The 17,167-nt window shown below is 46.7% G+C and overlaps 1 non-coding gene across 1 annotated transcript; it reads left to right on the top strand.

Moving 5' to 3' along the window:
- The first annotated feature begins 780 nt into the window (after window positions 1-780).
- LOC120696304 lies at window positions 781-887 on the top strand. Its single transcript, XR_005684082.1, has one exon. It is a non-coding gene; the product is annotated as a small nucleolar RNA R71 (small nucleolar RNA).
- The last annotated feature ends 16,280 nt before the right edge of the window (window positions 888-17,167 follow it).

Raw genomic sequence — 17,167 nt, 5'->3', positions numbered from 1 at the left:
TTGCCTTCTTCCTGTTGACATGGTTAGGGTAAGGCAGATCTTGAGTAGTTTTACCTCCTCGTGTAGTTATCGCCTTAACATTCTCCATAGTAGGGGGCATGGCGGCAGCCACTTGAGCCAGTTGGGTCTCAATCATCTTATTGAAACTCAGTTGGTTCTTGATGGCAGTGGAGAATCCGTCCATCTTGGCATGGACGGTCTCCATAGATTTGTCTATAGCGGCCAACTTCTTCTGAAGGGACTCACTTATATTCGCTTGGCCGTAGACAAGATCTCTCAAGGTTGGCTGGTTAGGATTGAAAGAATTTGAATTCCCATTACCTCCTTGGTAGTATGGGTGTGGTTGATTCCACCCCTGACCTCCTTGTGGACGAAACCCATTGTTGTTGCCATTGAAGAATAGTGCTTCTTCTTGTGTTTCTGGGCAATTGTCATCTTCCTGAGTGTCTAACATTCCCACAGACCTCGCACGTCATGCGAGTTTCCAAGGCTTGAAGTGTTTGCATTTGAACCTTATCTTGGAAATAATCCTCAAATTTCTTAAGGAGAAGATCAATCTTCATAGCGAGCATGTCAGCCTCCTTGACGGAGTGCATACCTCGCTGGCGCGGTTGGAAGCGATCATCGCTCCAACCTTGGTTGGAAACCATCTTCCCGATCAAAGATGTAGCTCTTTCAATGGTCAGCGAGAAGAAAGCTCCACCCGCAGCGACATCCACATGATCACGGGATGACTGTGTCAACCCATTGTAGAAGTTCTGTAGAATGAGCCAATTGTCCATTCCGTGGTGCGGACACGCCATAATGTACTCCTGAAGTCTCTCCCAAGCCTCAAGAATTGACTCATTTGATGCCTGCTGGAAGTTCGAAATCCGACCACAAAGAGCATTGGTTTTGCCCATCGAGAAGAACTTCGAGAGGAACGCCTTGGCACATTTGTCCCAAGTATCCACAGCAGTCTTGTTAGCATAAAACCACTGCTTCGCTCTCCCCAAGAGAGAGAACGGAAACAGACAGAGCCGAATTGCATCTTGCGATACACCCTTGATAACAAAAGTACTGCAGAGCTCCAGGAACTGTTGGAGATGAGTGCTGGCATCCTCATTGGCCTTGCCACAGAAAGGGCTGGCCTGCACCATCGTAATGAGACCCATCTTCATCTCGAAATTTTCCCCTCCGGTGTTAACCTTGGGCCCGGTAGGGACCTGGTTAGCAGACGGAGCAGAGTAATCACAGAGTGTCTTCTGGGTCATAGCTCTAGGAGCTGACGACGATGCAATGACTGGTTCGGCTGCCGAGAGTGATCTCCGAGGTGATACGAGATGAGCTCGCGTCCTCCTCATAAGTGACTCTAGATCGGAATGAAAGTTTTGTGGCAAGTCGAAACCGGTCATACACTACCCTGTTTTCATATCAACAAAGACAAGAAAACAAAGCCAAGTTAACCTATTTAGCAAGCGAATACCAATTTCGATTTTTTCATAACTTTGTCTATATACTTCAATCTGTGCCTTCCCTTGCAACGGCGCCAAAAATGCTTGTTGGCGCCTACCAACATCACCATCGGGAAACAGCGATGACGTTCGCAGAAGCCAATTGGGGTGGCAATATTTCATGGACCACGAATAAATCCGCAAGCGCACGGAATACCACTGTAGCATTTTACCCGGGAGTATACCAGGGTGTCATTTATATTTCCGTAGGGAAGGCGGTGAGTGAAGAGATATAGACTAGTTGATGAACTTTATCTAGATTGGATATTCTCGTGTATAAATAGGAGTAAGATAATAACATGGTAGGAGGTAGTGTGACACACACACAAACTACCCACTTGGATAAATAAATAAATAAATAAAAGAAAGATAAAAGATGCTCTAGGCCGGGAGCAAGGCAGAAGTTAGAGCTCGAGTCAACTATGCTAGGCTAGCTATATCTATACTTTCTCATTGGTTAGCTCGTCAGAGATTAAACTACACAACAGGAAGATCGCTATCGAAGCAACGGGAGGAGCCCGTACACCCCGGTGACTTTATGTACCTTCTACCCCCATACCAAACGTGGAGGATTACTCGGGCTCGTACAGGGCTGTCACCACCTGCCGGCTACCTCTACAAACCGTGGGTATAGTTGACATCCAGCAACTCTTAGCTAATCTAGACACCATGTCTTCACTCGTATGGGATACTCTAGTGTCCCGCTTGAAGCCCCCGCCCTCCGGATGGACAGACATCACACTAGAGCAATCATACAAATACTGGAGCAGTTGATAGATTTCTAAAAACAAAAGACTAACCATATCCAGCACAGGGCGATCACGCAATGCAAGCATTGAATAATAAGCAACCATGACAAGAAGCATATACTCGATAACTCAGAACATACTTCGAGCAAATATCGGTAACCATAGTCAAATTCTATTACAAACGACCGAATATTACAAAAGAGAGCTAGAGATGAATGTTGACGGTCACTAACGACCCATTTTGACCGTCAACTCTTGAACCGAATTCAACCATAATGTCGAATAAATGCTAGGATAGGTTTATTTATTAACAAATTCCACATATGGTGCTTGAGAATGTGTGCAGGTGGTTTTGAGATAATTTTGTAGGGTGCAAGCACACTTTGGCTCGACATAAAATCACAGAAATTATTAGAGCACCGATTCAGGCTCAAATGGAACATGTGTGACCCAAGAACCTAGTTCAGACCACTCAAGATAGACCAAGACCAACTGAGTTAGGACAAGGAGGCCCAGGACAGCCTGCTGGACGAAGCTGGGGGCGGCTAGCCCACCTGGCAGGTCGACCGACATGGCCCATGGGCCCCACTGCCTCATCCTCGACACATGGCGCCTCCTCACTGGTTGCTTAGGTCTGTTCTAGGAGTTTCAGCCCATGGCTCCCTCCTATAAATACAAGGGGAGGGGGTGAGAATAGGAACACACACACAACACCACACTCCACACATCACACCTTCTCTTGAGTTCTCACTTGAGTGAGAGTTGTCTTAGGGAGTTTAGGAGTAGAGGTACTCAGGAGGGGCGCCGGCAATGGTGCTCTTCTCCAATTTGTACCTCTACACGAGAGTGAGGAGGAGTTGAGGGATGTGTCGGGCTTGTCGGCACTCTTCTCCGCTTGTACCTCGACGGATGCTTATTCGGTTGTAAGTGTTCGAGACTTTCTTTGTTTGTTTATTTAGAATTAGAGCCTAGATTGCAAGTTATCATCTCTGCCTTATACTAGTTGATGTGTATGCTAGCGAGTAGCATTTGACTCTAGAGTGGGCTCCGGATAGAAAAGGATAACCCTGTACGCCTCTAGAGTTAGTAGGGAAAGGCGTAGACGTGGTGTCTAGGCTGGACTATAGCACTCAATTGTCCGATAGTCCCACGGTTTGTAGAGGTAGCCGGCAGGTGGTGACAGCCCTGTTCGAGCCCTAGTAATCGTCCACGTTCGGATATTGGATAGAGCATCATATTGGAGCTATCGGCTTGTATAAGCCGGTCGATACCTTTAGCTCGAAGTATAACGGCGACGAGATCTCTTCTTCTAGACATAGATTCTAGATCTTAGAAGTTCTCCCTTTCCTATCCTCCTACACCAGTGTGTGTGTCCTTGGACTGTTTGAACCCGTAGATAGTGTACTCACGTTCCCTAGTGGATACGATACCCTAGAATACTCTTGGGTGAAAGCTACAACGATATCCGTGCGCTTAAGGATTTTATTCGTGACGTTACAAAATACCAACAAGCTTTCTGGCGCCGTTGCCGGGGAACGGCAGCTACATTATCTGCGGACTCAGTCGTCCTCATATCTTTTTCTTTCCTTCTACCTCTACCCCCGCTACCCTTGGAGTAGCTATCCTTTCCACAGCTCTCTATCCCAATGGGCGAGTTCTCTGAGCCATCACCATCTTCCTCATCTAACCATGAACTCGACCCTGGCTTTATAGCCATGGTTCGGAAGTGACCCTTTTCGGGAGAAATTCATGAAGATCCCTATGAGCATTTGCAAGAATTCGAGGAACTATGTTCGGGTCTAGTAATCCTGGGCATGACATAGGAAGCCTTGCGGTGGAAATTGTTCCCCTTCTCTCTTATAGAGAGGGCGGAGCAATGGTACACCCGCACGATAGGAAATATGAGCGGTGATTGGGAGGAGCTTCGAGATGACTTTTTTTACTCATTCTCCCTCACCGAACGCATAGACTCCCTACCGACCGACATCCTTGATTTTGAGCAATTAGAGAAGGAGCCCATAGGTGCAGTATGGGCTAGATTCTCACGCCTTTTGGCATCTATCCCAGACATGTCTATACCCGATGAAGTATCGTTGGAAGTTTTCTACTCGGGTTTAGACATGGAAACTGCCCTAGAGCTTGACGACGCCAGCGGAGGATGGTTCATGCACACAACTCCGGAAGAAGGAAGAGACATCCTAGATAGTTTCCTAGAAGACTCTTTCTTTGCTACCAACCATAGTGAACCCCGCCGGGAGGAATCCGCGTCGAGCCATGAGAGTCTCTCAACACCCGAATCTGAGCCTTTATCTTCCACATCCCAATATTCGTTTGTGGAGCCCTCTCCCAAACCACGAACACCGAAGGAAGAAGAAATTCAACCTTCAGAGTTCTCTTTCCGATTCAAGGATGAACCTTTAGGAAACATCCAAAACCCCTCGAATCATCTTAGGTACGAGGAGCCTACGAAATCGATGTGTCTTTATGAGACCCTCGATAAAATTTTCCACCATACACCCGCAATGGATTGGTCAAAGGAGGCAAAGTGTGCTTCCGAAGCAATTCGGATTAGCCCAACCTCTGCAACCATCCCTTGTTCTATGAAAGAAAATATCATAGAAGCTCTTCATGACCCTACTACTGAGGTTTGTATCTTAACCGAGTGCCTTTTAGATACTCTTGTGGGTAACAGGACTTTAACCCCAACCGACAAGTACTTCAAAAGTCCATCCGAACTGTACTTTGAATGTCGAGGGATTGCAAGGGATGTGCCTATCATCATAGACAAAATCGAGGTGCATTTAGATTTTTACATCTACGATATCCTCGATTTTGATCTTCTCCTAGGCCGCCCGCTAGAAAAACTTTTAGCATCTCATGGGAGCCTAGATGAAAAGCTTAGGGAAACCGGCTCGGCCACTGCTACTCCTCATCTAGAAAATCTTCTGGCCAAGCCTCTTCTCGAGCAAAACCCTCTCAAGGAGATGATGCATACATCTCTGTTCATATCATCCGAGCCCGTTCTCTTGGGAGTTCTAGAATCCTATGAGGAATATGACTCGGGAGATAGCCTTCACTCTCATGAAGATAAACGATCATCATCATCCTTGACTGAGTTTAAGCCTCTTCCCGATGGCCTAGAATATGTTGTTCTTGACCTTGATCGAGAATCAACATCAAGCTTTTATGATGTCGAATAAATGCTAGGATAGGTTTATTTATTAACAAATTCCACATATGGTGCTTGAGAATGTGTGCAGGTGGTTTTGAGATAATTTTGTAGGGTGCAAGCACACTTTGGCCCGACATAAAATCACAGAAATTATCAGAGCACCGATTCAGGCACAAATGGATCAAGTGTAGCCCAAGAACCCAGTTCAGACCACTTAAGACAGGCCAAGACCAACTGAGTTAGGACAAGGAGGCCGAGGACAGCCTGCTAGACGAAGCTAGGGGCAGCTGGCCCACCTGGCAGGTCGAGCGACCTACAGGTCAGCCGACATGTCCCATGGCCCCACTGCCTCATCCTCGGCATGTGGCGCCTCCCCACTGGTTGCTTAGGTCGGTTCCAGGTGTTTTAGCCCGTGGCTCCCTCCTATAAATACAAGGGGAGGGGGTGAGAATAGGAACACACACAACACCACACTCCACACATCACACCTTCTCTTGAGTTCTCACTTGAGTGAGAGTTGTCTTAGGGAGTTTAGGAGTAGAGGTACTTAGGAGGGGCGCCGGCAACGGTGCTCTTCTCCAATTTGTACCTCTACACGAGAGTGAGGAGGAGTCGGGGGATGTGTCGGGCTTGTCGGCACTCTTCTCCGCTTGTACCTCGACGGATGCTTATTCGGTTGTAAGTGTTCGAGACTTTCTTTCTTTGTTTATTTAGAATTAGTGCCTAGATCGCAAGTTATTATCATTTCCTTATATTAGTTGATGTGTATGCTAGCAAGTAGCATTTGACTCTAGAGTGGGCTCTGGATAGAAAAGGATAACCCTGTACGCCTCTAGAGTTAGTAGGGAAAGGCGTAGACGTGGTGTCTAGGCTGGACTATTCCACTCAGTTGTCCGATAGTCCCACGGATTGTAGAGGTAGCCGGCAGGTGGTGACAACCCTATTCGAGCCCTAGTAATCCTCCACGTTCGTATATTGGATAGAACATCATATTGGAGCTATCGGCTTGTATAAGCCGGTCGATACCTTTAGCTCGAAGTATAACGACGACGTGATCTCTTCTTCTAGGCATAGATTCTAGATCTTAGAAGTTCTCTCTTTAATTTTCGACCGTCAACTCTTGCAACTTTTTTCCAAAAATAATCACCAAACTTAGATATAGGGCTTATAACTAATCATTTCCACAAGTTTTGGTGAATTGTCATCTGCAGGCACCCACATCTGCAAAAGAGGGAAAACACAAGTGAACACGAGAAAGAATGCACAAAAGATCAACACCGAGACGTGTCACTTACAAAGAGGGCCCACAATTTAGAGCAAACGGGGGAACCAAGGCAAATGCACCACGGGATCTTGACAAGGGCCCACATATCAGACTCCCCGAGGAAGATAAGGACGAGTAGCTGCCAGGTGGGGTCGGCCGAACCTGGCCAGCATCCCGTCCAGATGCACTTCGACGTGGCGTGCCCCCTACTCCTCCTGATCACCTTTCATATATGCATTTGGCGGGAACTGGCCCTAAAGACTATAAAAGGGGCCTCCCTCCACCTCTCACAAGACACACCATTTCATATGTGAAGGAGAAGAGTAGAGAGGCTCCACTTCTTTGTATCTTTAGCCTAGGGAGTGTGGGAGGAAGGAGTACGGAGAAGAGCCGGACTTGTCGGCATCTCTTCAGCTTTGTACCTCTACGGATACGGTACGGTTGGCATACATATCCGGGTTCTTCTATTCGGTGAGTTCTAGCTAAGTTATTCTTTTGTTCTCATTTGTTTATGGGTTCATTGTCCGTTCTCGTAGCGGATACTCTAGAAGAGGGCCCCTGATAAAGACGGGATAACCCTGCGCAACTCTAGAGTAGTAGTCAAACACATAGGTGTGGTGTTTGGGCCTTAGATTACCTTTGTTTGTCTCGTGCTCAACTGGTATTGTGGGGTAGATGGCAGGTGGTGACAGCCCTGTCTGTCCGCTACGGAGACAGTCTGCGTGGTTAGTGCACTCCCCCCCGCCTGGGTGCAACATAGAGCGATACTGGAGGTCCCTAGCAGACCAGGGTCAGACCGGTGCCTGAAGTGAGTGAGTGAAAATATTAGTGTATATTCCCTTGAACCCATCCTTAGAACAGAACCACACTACCCTAAGGTCTCTCTATCACTTATCTTCTTCGGGGTAATCTAGTTAGAAGACAGTTACACACCTCGTGGAAAATATGATACCCTAAATACTCCCGGGTGAAGTGCTACAACGGTATTTCCGTGCGCTTGCGGACTTTTCTGAAAGAGTTAAGAAATACCAACACCTGTCTTGGCTTGTCTGAATTGGGTTCTAGCATCACTTTTCGTCCATCTGAGCGTGAATCGGTGCTCTGATAATTTCTGTGATTTTATGTCGGGCCAAAGTGTGCTTGCAACCTGCATATTAGCTCCAAAATACAACTTGCATTTTCTAAAAGGTAAAGTGTGGTTTAGGGACTTTATTGAATAAGGATGCATGTAAGAAATGCAAACTCTCATGATTTTTTGATCAAGTTGACGCCTGGAAATGATCGTTAGTGAGCGTCAACACCCTGGACCAGCGCCCAAGCAGAGGCGAGTTGTTGAGGAGGGGCTCCAGCTGCTACCAATCCTGATATGGCGGAGTCGTCTACGTGGGTCAGTGGAGTAGGATTGCAATCTTCGAAGGAGATCCCAATTGGTGAGCCCATCATTCCTCCTTACAATGGTTCGAAGGTTCTTCCAGTTGCTCGACTGCTTCACGTGGATAAGACAATAGGTGTCTTGCCAGATGCTGAATAAGTGGAGGAGTTGAGTGATAGCCTGTTGGAGGAAATTATGGCGTTGCCTCCTCCTGTTGAGTGTTATCATGGTGAACAGCTTGAGGACGATGATCTGCAATTGACGGCTGGGAATATGAAGAAATTCCATGCCGTTGTTCGGGAGTTCACCAAGTTTTCTGTGGTGAGTACTTTTGTCGAGTACTTTTTCGTTGTATGTGATTTTTCTATAGACTGACTGTGTTGTTGCAGCAAATGGCCAACTGGTCATACTTGAAGTCACAGAAACTGAAGGCGACTAAAGTGGATTGCCAGAAGATCGTTCTGCTGGAGGGGAAGAATGCTGCCTTGAAGAAGGACAAAGCCGCTCTCGAGCAGAAGGTCAAGCTGCTGAAGGAGGTGATTCAAAAGAACCGAGGTAACTTCCTGATCAGAGTTGTGAAGTTCTCTTTTGGTCGCACAGGTGTTGATGTTCTTCTTGTTGTACCCGCAGATGGCACTAAAAACCATCAAAAGAAGTTGCAGGAACTCTGGTTGGCGGCTCAGACTGTAGTCGAGTCGATAGGTTCAGCTGAGGAATCTGGTGGCAGCTTAGCTGGTCAACTATGGGTGGTTCCTCAGAAGTTTGCCGAGTACCTGGCTGAAACTTCTAGGAACTGTGTAGCTCAAGCTCTTGGGCTTTTAAAGTCATATTGGCTAGCAGCGAAGATAGCCATTCTTGGCGATGGTATGTGTTCAACTTGTAATCATGACTAGTTCGTCAAGTATGTAGAGGAGGCTGAGCCTGTCGCTGACCAGATTGTAAAGTTGATAGAATAGTAAGGTGTACTATTTTTTTCTCCTTGCCATGTAAATTGATATTTTTGGAAGAAGTTGCCGAGTTCTTTTTGGAAGAACTTTGCTTGAGTAGTCATCTTGTGTAGATGTGGAGATCGTGTCTCTTCTTAGGTCGAGTACCGTAGTAGTCGACGAGTGGTCATCTCATGGACGAATAATACTTGGAGATAGGGAACTTGTCCCATCCGAAAGTTGATTATTGAAGTAGTGGATTAATTGTCATCTTATGGACGAGAGAATCCTCTTGGGAGATAGGGAACTTGTCCCTCCGAAGGTCAAGTACCGAAGTAGTCGATTATTTGTCGTCTCGTGGATGAGAAAATCCTTTGAGGAGATAGGGAACTTGTCCCTCCGAAGGTCGAGTACCGAAGTAGTCGATTATTTGTCGTCTCTTGGACGAGAAAATCCTTTTAGGAGATAGGGAACTTGTCCCTCCGAAGGTCGAGTACCGAAGTAGTCGATTAGTTATCATTTCACGGACGAGAAAATCCTCTTGGGAGATAGGGAACTTGTCCCTCCGAAGGTCGAGTACCGAAGTAGTCGACAAGTGTTCATCTCGTGGATGAAATGACTCCTCATGGGAGAGAGGAAGCTTGTTCTTTTTGGCTGCGGAGCTCATGTCTCTTGGCCTATGGAGTTACGACTCCTAAAGAAGGTAGAGAACTTGTCTCTAGTGCCGCAGGGCTCATGTCCCTTAGCCCTGACTTCTCGATTCGTCGTGCCTTTGACTTTGAGTGAACAAAAAAAGGTTGGTATTCGAGGAAGCCGATGGAGATTCGACTCCTAAGGAAGGTAGAGAACTTGTCTCTAGGGCCGCAGGGCTCATGTCCCTTAGCCCCAACTACTCGATTCACCGTGCCTTTGACTTTCAGTGAACAAAAAAAGGTTGGTATTCGAGGTAGCCGATGGAGATTCGACTCCAAAAGAAGGTAGAGAACTTGTCTCTAGGGTCGCAGGGCTCATGTCCCTTAGCCCCGACTACTCGATTTGTCGTGCCCTTGACTTTGAGTGAACAAAGAAAGGTTAGTATTCGAGGTAGCCGATGGAGATTAGACTCCTGAAAAAGGTAGAGAACTTGTCTCTAGGGCCGCAGGGCTCATGTCCCTTAGCCCCGACTACTCGACTCACCGTGCCTTTGACTTTGAGTGAACAAAGAAAGGTTGGTATTTGAGGTAGCTGATGGAGATTCGACTCCTGAAACTGTCTTGGATATTTGAATTGAACTCCGAAGTATCATGTTTCTTTATTGAAGATTGAAATCCGGGAGGTGGCCTCTGATAGCTTATGGATAGAACTTCCGGAGATGCTCGAGGTTCTAGGAGTTGGGGACTTCTAGTCCATCCGCGTAGATCAGTCTGTAGGATCCTGGTCCTGTGACTTTAGTGACGATGAAAGGTCCTTCCCATCTTGAGTTGAGTTTGTGCAGACCCGTTTCATCTTGAATTCTGCGGAGGACCATATCTCCAACGTTGAAAGATCTAGTCTGGATGTTGCGATCGTGATATCTTCGCATGTTTTGGAGATATCGAGTTGATCGTAGCAGTGCATTGCATCTCATCTCGCCGAGTGAGTCCAGTTCCAGTTGGCGACTTCCTTTGGCTTCTGATGTGTCATACATCTCTTGACAAGGTGACTTCCACATTATGTTTGCCGGCAATATTGCTTCGGAGCCGTATACTAGGAAGAAGGGTGTTTGACCCGTGGCCTTGATAGGTTGGGTGCGTAGCCCCCAGATTACCATTGGTAGTTCTGCTAGCCATTTGCCTCCCTTCTTGCTTGTAGAATCGAAAATCCTTTTCTTTAGGCCATCAATTATCAGTCCGTTGATGCGTTCCACCTGGCCATTGGCTCTTGGGTGCGTGATTGATACATATTTGACGTCAATTCTGGAGTTCTCGTAATAATCCCAGAATTCTTGCGAAGTGAAGTTTGATCCAAGATCGGTTATGATTGTGTTGGGAAAACCGAATCTGTAGAGTATTCCACTGATGAACTCGACTGCACGATCTGATGAGATCTTTTTGATTGGCTTGACTTCGATCCATTTGGTAAACTTGTCGACTGCCACCAATATGTGTGTAAAGCCTCCTGGCGCTATTGGGAGTGGTCCTATCATGTCAAGGCTCCAGCAGGCGAACGACCAAGAAGGAGGTATGGTTATTAAGTTGTGGGCAGGCACGTGACTCTGTTTGGCGAAGTATTGGCATCCTGGACATCGTTTGACGAGTAGTTCTGCGTCTGATAATGCTGTTGGCTAGTAGAATCCTGATCTGAAGACTTTGCCGACCAGCGTGCGTGAAGCTGCGTGGTTTTCGCATGTGCCTTCATGAGCTTCTTGTAGGATTCCTTTTCCTTCTTCTGCTGTGACGCATTTCATGAGGATTCCGGATCCTGCGCCTCGTTTGTAGAGTTTGTTGTTGACAAAGACATAATTTTTGCTGCGACGCATGATGCGTACTGCCTCTGCGTCGTCCTTTTTGATTCCCAGGGGAAGTACTTGGTCTTTGATGTTGTCGATGAATGTAGTGCGCCAGTCGGCTTCAATCATCATCACCTCTCGACTGGTTTCTGTAGGACTTGAGTCGATTTCCATTAGGGTGGAAGTATTGATTAAGGGGTGATGAAGCTCGTGTACGAAGATTCCTGGAGGAACTTCGGCTCGGTCGGAACCGAGTTTTATAGGACGTCAGCTGCCACATTATTGTCGCGGACGACATGATGGATCTCCAGTCCTGAAAATTTATTTTCAAGCTTCCTGATCTCTGCAACGTACACGTCCATAGTTTCTTTGTTGCTGTCCCACTCCTTGTTTACTTGTTGGACTATGAGAAGGGAATCCCCATAGACGAGTAGTCGCTTGATGCCGAGGGAGATGGCCAGTCGAAGGCCATGTAGGAGAGCTTCATATTCTGCTTCGTTGTTGGATACTTCGAAGAGAATTTGGAAGACATATTTGAGTTGCTCGCCTTTTGGAGAGATGAAGAGTACGCCTGCTTCTCCTCCACCCAACTTTAGTGAACCGTCGAAGTACATGGTCCAATGATCTAAAACTGATGGTGGAGCGGGTACTTGATTTTGTCTCCATTCAGCCAGGAAATCGACTAGGGCTTGAGATTTGTTCGCTATTCTTGGCGTGAACTTCAGCTCAAGTGCCCCTAGTTCAACTGTCCACTTTGAGATTCGAACAGTTGCGTCCCGGTTGTGTAAAATATCGCCCAATGGGAAGTCCGCGACAACTGATATCTTGTACTCGTCGAAGTAATGTCGCAACTTCCTTGAAGTAATCAGTATTGCGTAGAGAACCTTCTGAACTAGTGGATATCGCACCTTCGATTCAGAGAGTACTTCACTGATGAAGTAGACTGGTCTTTGAATGCCGTAGGCGTGGCCTTCTTCATTGTGTTCTACCACAATTGCTGTGCTGACGACATGTGTGGTAGCTGCAATGTAAAGGAGCATCTCTTCTCCTGGCATTGGAGCCGTTAGGATGAGTGGTGAATGAAGGTGTTGTTTGAGGTCTTCGAGTGCATCGGCTGCTTCTTTGGACCATCTGAATTTGTCTTGTTTCTTCAGTAGTTTGAAGAAAGGGAGTCCTCTCTCGCCGAGTCTCGATAGAAATTTGTTCAAGGCAGCCATGCATCCAGTGAGCTTCTAAACATCTTTTATAGAGGCCGACGCTTCCATGTTCATGATGCATTGGTCTTTTCTGGGTTTGCTTCAATTCCTCTGTAGCTGACAATGAAGCCGAGTAGTTTTTCGGATGGTACGCCAAAAACACACTTAGTCGGGTTCAGTTTCCACCTGAACCTTCGTAAACTGTTGAAGATTTCCTCTAGGTCAGGAATAAAGGAATTGAATTCTTTTGTTTTTACGACCACGTCGTCAACGTAAGCTTCTACGTTGTGGTAGAGCTGGTTGATGAAGCATAGCTGTATGGCACGCTGATAGGTTGCTCCAGCGTTCTTCAGTCCAAAAGACATAGTCTTTTATGCGTATGCGCCAAACAGAGTGATGAACGCAGTTTTGATTTGGTCTTCTTCCTTGAGGGCTATTTGATGATACCCTGAGTAGCAGTCAAGGAAGGATAGTAGGACGCAACCTGCCGTTGAGTCGATGACTTGATCGATTCGAGGGAGTCCGAAAGGATCTTTCGGACAATGTTTGTTGAGGTTAGTGTAGTCGACGCATATCCTCCACTTGTTGTTGTTCTTTTTAAGAACGAGTACAGGATTGGCCAGCCACTTGGGGTGGTAAACTTCCTTGATGAATCCAGCCGCGAGTAGCTTGGCGAGTTATTTCTTGATGGCTTCTCTCTTCTTTGCCGAGAATCTTCATAGCCGTTGTTTCTTGGGAGTGGCAGTAGGGTTGACATTTAAGGAGTGCTCGATCAACTCCTTCGGGACACCGGGCATATCAGCTGGTTTCCATGCAAATACGTCATAGTTGGCCCTAAGGAAGTTGACGAGCGTGCTTTCCTATTTGTCAGTGAGCCTTGTCCCGATCAAGGCTGTCTTTGATGGGTCGTCTTCTTGTAGTTGAATTGCCTTGACTCCGATGTTGTTTAGTGGTTTTGGAGCAGAGCGGTTTATCTTCTTCGTAGGTATCTCAAATCCTAATGCTGAGTACTGCTGGCCCATTGCGAGTACTTCTCCTGCGGTGTCTGGCAGTCGATTGGTGGAAGCATAGGTTATAGCTTCTTTTTCACATTCGAAAGACCTCTGAAGATCTCCGTGGAATGTAAGAACTCCTATTTTTCCTGGCATCTTCAGCAGAAGGTAGATGTAGTGGGGGACTGCCATGAATTTGGCCAAGGCTGGTCGTCCGAGTATGGCGTGATATGAGGACACGAAGTCTGCCACATCCTAGAACATGTTCTTGCTTTTATTGAAGGGAAATAAATAAGTAAATAAATAAATAATAATCCGGGCTATCTCCCGGCAGTGCTTTGTTTTTGGTCATAAGCTCGACCATGGGAACATCCTCTTGCAGCTATTGTTGATGATGTGTTCCCCTTTTCATCACCAATTGTTGATGTGTCATGAAGGTTTAGCTGCAAGGTCAGCACCACAGAGCATCCACGAAATTTGCAATGTTTACGGTAAACATATGCATCTACAACTAGCCTTCTAAATGTTTTGCAAGAGAGGACCTTAAGGAAGTTATAGTCCTCGTGTGTGCTCTGGGCACAATGCGTCCCTGACTCTAGAGAGGTATGGAAAGAGCATGATTTTTGAAGTATCACTAGGATGAAACTCCCATGCTCATATATGGAATCCTTTTCTATGGACTCCAGAGTCGGCGCCTCAAAACATTGGGTGGCCCGTCGATTCTCCATATCAAGAGATTCATCGTGGGAAATCATAGTTGAATCTCGATCATGGTCGAGAACAACTTCTTTGGGGCCAGAGGAAAGAGGCTCAAACTCGCTCAAGAGGTATGATGATCGTTCGTCTTCACAAAAGTGAAGGGTAACTTCCAAGTCATGCTCTTTGGAAGCAGCAGATTTTGCAACCTCGGAGAGAATGGACTCGGATGGTATGAACGGAGATTCATGCATCATTTCCTTTAGCGGGTTTGGCTCGGGAAAATGCTTCGCCATAGAATTTTCTAAGCAAGAGGTAGCAGTGGAAGAAGCGGTCTTCCCAAGCATTACATCTAGGCTTCCTTGGGATGCAAGAAGTTTTTCAAGCGGGAAGCCTAAGAGAAGATCAAAATCGAGGATATCGAATATATGGAAATCTAAGTTGATCTCGATCTTGTCTATTATAAGCGGCACGGCACTTGCGACCCCCCGACATTTAAGGATGTGTCTGGAGGGACAACTCTTTAAGAGCGTATCGGATGGTCTTAGCGTAGCATTGCCCAAAAGGGTATACGCTAAGTGCCATGGCAAAACATTAACCTCCATGATGGAGTTAATGTGGGCTTCTAAGGTCGTTCCCCTTATTGAGCAAGGAGTGATCGTGGAGGGTGAGCTAATCCAAATTGCTTCAGAAAAGTGTTTCTCTGCATCTGACCAATCCTCCTTCATGGCTTCCTAAAGAGGTGCTTCATTACGGGAATCAGGAGGAGAAGGAGGTACCATAGGCCTAAGCGAAGGTTCTGTCAAGAGATCTCTAGATTGATCGGTGTGGACAGAGGAAGGTTCCTTCCCTGAATGGGCATCTATGAGATTCGAGGTGTTTCTATGGTTTCCCGTTGATTCATCCTCGAATCTAGAAGAGAACTTTGGGGGTGAATCTCTTCTCCCTCCAATGTTCCTAGTTCGGGTGAGGTTTCTAGAGCTGAATCTAAGGATATGGGAAATGAAGGATTCGGTTCAGCTGCTAGAAGCTCATCACGGGTCAACTCACACTCCTCTTGGAGAGGATCAGACTCGGCTGACAAGGAGGTATACTCGGTAGTATAATCTAGGATTTTATTAACCTCAGCCGGGAACATATGGAGGGGTACTCCTCCGGTGATTGAGTTGAGATGATCGGCGGATTCCTTATCGAGACTCCTCTTAAATTTCCAAAGGACTAAAGGATTGAGTGTTGACATGGTAGGGTCGGACTTCACTAGGAGTGAAAATCTGGCCCAGGTTGCGCCTAAAGTTTCCTTCTCATTCTGCTGGAAGAACATGATAGAGATTGTCTTCTTCAAGGAGTCCCAGCTGCCCTTTCCGGTATATGTATAGGATGTGTACCATTGCTCTGCCCTCCCTTTAAGAGAGAAGGGAAACAACATCCACCGGAGGATATCTTGTTTCATGCTTGCAGAGGTAAAGCGTGAACAAAGCTGCTCGAACTCCCACATATGGTAGTCTGGGTTCTCACTACTTAACCCAGAGAAGGAAAACTCCCTAACCATAGAAATAAGGTCGGGACAAGGTTCATAGCCAGATGTGGAAGAGGATGGTGGCTCATTGAACTTGCCCCTTGAGGCAGAGAGGCTGTGAAAGGATGGTTTCTCCATGGGTAGTCGGGGTAAAGATAGCAGGAAGAAAACTAAAAATGATACAGGATAAATCCCGTGGGGTAGAGAAGCTTTTGAAGGATAGCTTCTCTATGGATAGTGGGGGTCAGGGTAGACGAAAAGAAAAGAAAAGATACGAGGACAGCTAGGTTCGAAGAAAGATACAGCAACTGTTCCTTGGCAATGGCGCCAGAAAGCTTGTTGGGTATTTTAGCGTCATGAATAAATCTGCAAGCGCATAGATACCGTTGTAGCTTTCACCTCAGAATATTCCAAGGGTTATCGAATCCACAGGGAATGTGTGTGCACTCTCTTCTATTCTAATCGGTCCAAGGACACACCAAGATAGGTAGAAGGGTAGAGAGGATTCCTAAGATAGTGCTACTGCTGAGTTAAAGGTCGATCTCTCGGGCACAATACTCGCTTTGGGCACCGGCTTAAACCTATCTGCCAGTTGACTCCGGCCAACAGCTCTACGCTATATCCGAACGTGGAGGACTACGAAGGACCAATAGGGCTGTCACCACCTACGGCCTACCTCTACTAAACCGTGGGATATAAGGCAAACAAAGGATAACACTTAGCCTAGACACCACGCCTACTCTACTGATTACTACTGCAATCTAACTACGTATGATATCCCGTAGCAAACTACAGCACTCTGTACGAAGACAGAGCGACGAACCCGTGAGTAAGAGAACTGATCTCACTCAACTACAAGCACTACTAGCATCTACTAAACCAAGTAAAATACTAGAGATAGGAACCACGAATACTTACTAAATACCGAAGAATGTAGCAACATCCATAGAGGTATAAGCTGGGAGCAGAATGCCGACACTCTAGCACTTCTCCCGAACTACTCCCTCACTATCGTAGAGGTACAAAAGTGGAGAAGAGTGCTGAATACCGGTGCCCCTCCTGAGTACCTCTACCCTCTCCCTAAGCTAGGTAGCTCTAAACCAAAGAGGAGGCTTGGATGAGCACTTGATAGATGTCTTCATTTGGAGCCCCTCCCCTCATATATATAGGAGGGAGCCACGACTAGCAAGGTCGGTTTCAGCAGGTGATCCTCCCATAACCGACTTCTAGGACCAATGGGGGGCTGCCACGTCGAAGGCTAAGGTCGGTTGGCCCATCTTTGGCTAGGTGACTGCTAGGTGGGCCCTCATCACTAATCCTCTAG

This window comes from Panicum virgatum, chromosome 2K, assembly GCF_016808335.1.
Source record: "Panicum virgatum strain AP13 chromosome 2K, P.virgatum_v5, whole genome shotgun sequence".
Classification (NCBI taxonomy): domain Eukaryota; kingdom Viridiplantae; phylum Streptophyta; class Magnoliopsida; order Poales; family Poaceae; genus Panicum; species Panicum virgatum.
This window is presented reverse-complemented; position numbering and strand designations above follow the sequence as displayed.